Source organism: Manis pentadactyla, chromosome 3 (assembly GCF_030020395.1).
Source record: "Manis pentadactyla isolate mManPen7 chromosome 3, mManPen7.hap1, whole genome shotgun sequence".
Taxonomy (NCBI): Eukaryota; Metazoa; Chordata; class Mammalia; order Pholidota; family Manidae; genus Manis; species Manis pentadactyla.
This window is the reverse complement of record NC_080021.1, coordinates 126143997-126146739: the sequence shown is the minus strand read 5'-3', so window position 1 is coordinate 126146739 and position 2743 is coordinate 126143997. Positions and strand designations below refer to the sequence as shown.

Sequence of the window (2743 nt, the reverse complement as noted above, 5' to 3'; positions counted from 1 at the left end):
CTGTAGAAATTCATTACTACTCCACCAAGAAGCCCCTGTAAGAGTGGTTAACCAGGACACAGAAGTGTTGAATTGAAATCCACAGAGCATTTTACAAGAGTTCTGACCTGAATGGGGTAAACCTCAGTGCACTTCCTTTCTATTCCCTCAGTATTACTGGATTGAAGAATTGCTGCTGCTTGTTAGGAGGTTCATTTCATTTCCCATTACTCCCAACTTCATACTCAAAGCACTGAGAATTTCAAGTGGAGCATACTGAAGTAGACTCGGTTTCTTTGCATCATTTCTGCATTCAGTTTTTTAGATTGTTTTGTAACCCTATTGTTTTTTTTTTTTTTTTTAGCTGAATTGACACGGCCCAAATAAACCGTCCAGCTCCTGTGGAAGTCACATACAAGAATATGAGATTTCTTATTATACACAACCCAACCAATGCGAACTTAAACAATTCACAGAGGAATTTAAGAAGTATGGAGTTACTACAATAGTAAGAGTATGTGAAGCAACTTACGACACTACTCTTGTAGAGAAGGAAGGCATCCATGTTCTTGATTGGACCTTTGATGATGGTTCAACACCGTCCAGCCAGATTGTTGATGACTGGTTAAGTCTTGTGAAAATTAAGTTTCATGAGGAACCTGGTTGTTGAATTGCTGTTCGTTGTGTTGCAGGCCTTGGAAGAGCCCTAGTGCTTGTTGCCCTGGCATTAATTGAATTGGAGCTTTTAACAGCTAGCAACTTTTGTATTCGGAAAAAAATCGTCCTAAAACGTGGCTGCGCTTCAAAGACTCCAACGGTCATAGAAACAAATGTTGCATTCAATAAAACCGGTGCCTGATACCATTGCCTTGATGTAGAACTTGAGAAAGGAACCAGTCGTATTTATTAGCCAACATATTGGCTTGGTGAATAAGTCTAATGAAGCTGGCACTGGAATCCTGAAGAGTTTTACCACAAGTTTTACCACAAGCCTGACAATTGCAACTTTTATGGGTTACAGCCAGCCTATTTGGACACTTAGCAAAAGATTCTTCCTGTTCAGCATTGACGATGTGTTTATCCTTTTGTACCAGTTGACCTTTCCTGAAATCATGCAGCACTGAGTTATGTCTTTAAATTTATTCCCATGCCAAAATCTTACCAATATAAGAAATTTAGAAAGATTAAGTGCCAAAATACCCAGCACAATACTTGTATATTTTTAATATCATATAGAACTAAAATCCCCAGAACTATGAACACTCTGGACCTTATGTGGTTATATTCTTTGTCATTTCAAACAGAAAATAGGGCCTATATGGTTATTTGCCTGCTCACTTTATGTTTACATCTCCCACATTTGTACCAGTTTACATCAGGTTTGCTCAACTTTTTTTTTTTTAAGACCAAGTCTTACAGTGATTATTCAATGTCTTCCTTTAAATGTCATTTTGTGCTGTTAATGGAAAACCTCCATTTTGAAAATCTACATCATACAGAAGCACATGTCTTTAACATCTCCAGACAAAAAATACAGTTAATTTTAATGTTTGCATGTTCGGGTGCAACTTACAGGGAGGGCCTTAAAAAAGGATGGGAGGAGGCTATTCAGTATTTTAGTAAAATGTTGCCTTTGTCTTGTGCAGAATATGTAGAATATGCTCTTTAATTTAGTAAATATTTTTTAAAGGTAGAGATGCTTTGTTATTGTAGCTAAAACAATTCTTAATCATAAAATTTCCAAAATTCTTGTAATTTTTTTTCATACTTATCTGAAGTTGTTTACCAACTTACTTTTGTTTTGAAGTGTGATTTTTTTCCCCCTTCTCTTCCCAACGTCTCTTGCAAAAAAAAAGTGGGTTTCTGTTCATGAATTAAGCAGACATCTAATATTTTATATGTCTTTTGAGACGTGTAACTTAATATTTGGATACTTGATAATTTATTATGTAATTTATAAAACGGTAATGTGTATTAATGTTAGTTCAACCATATATTTATACTGTCTGGGAATGTGTGGTTATAGTTCTGTGGGAGAAATAATTTGTCAGTGTTCAGCAGCTTGTAAAAATCTAGTGCAAAAGCTTAAACATCTAAATAAATAATGAAACGCAAAAAAAAATAAAATAAGGAATCTTGAACCAGACCTTCACATGTCTGTATCAAAAGGTGCAAACCAAATTTTAAAAATCATGATGCACATCCAATTACATTGTTCTATTATTAGTAATATTTCCTAGTAAAAGTAAAATACCTTTGCATCATTAAATAATGTGAAAATACCTTAAAATGGTGCTAATTTCACCTTCCATTTATCCTTTTCACTATTTTGGCATATGTGTTATAGTGTATACAACATGTTAATGAAGTATATATCAATACTTTAAAGATAAATATATATATAACATAATAAAGAGAAATACATTGGGAAGCATGCTAGCCTTTTTTTTTTCTTTTTGGAATTTAAAAAAAATTGTATTATTATTATTATTTTTGGTATCATTAATCTACAATTACATGAAGAACATTATGTTTACTAGACTCCCCCCATCACCAAGTCCCCCCCACAAACCCCATTACAGCCACTGTCCATCAGCGTAGTAAGATGCTGTAAAATCACTCCTTTTCTTCTCTGTATTGCACAGCCATCCCCGTGTGCCCCCCAACATTATACATGCTAATCGTAAAGCCCCCTTTCTTTTTCCCCATCCTTATCCCTCCCTTCCCACCCATCATCCCCAGTTCCTTTCCCCTTGGTAACTGT

The 2743-nt window shown here is 35.0% G+C and overlaps 1 pseudogene; it reads left to right on the top strand.

Moving 5' to 3' along the window:
* The first annotated feature begins 338 nt into the window (after positions 1 to 338).
* LOC118918263 (protein tyrosine phosphatase type IVA 1-like) lies at positions 339 to 2185 on the top strand (annotated as a pseudogene).
* The last annotated feature ends 558 nt before the right edge of the window (positions 2186 to 2743 follow it).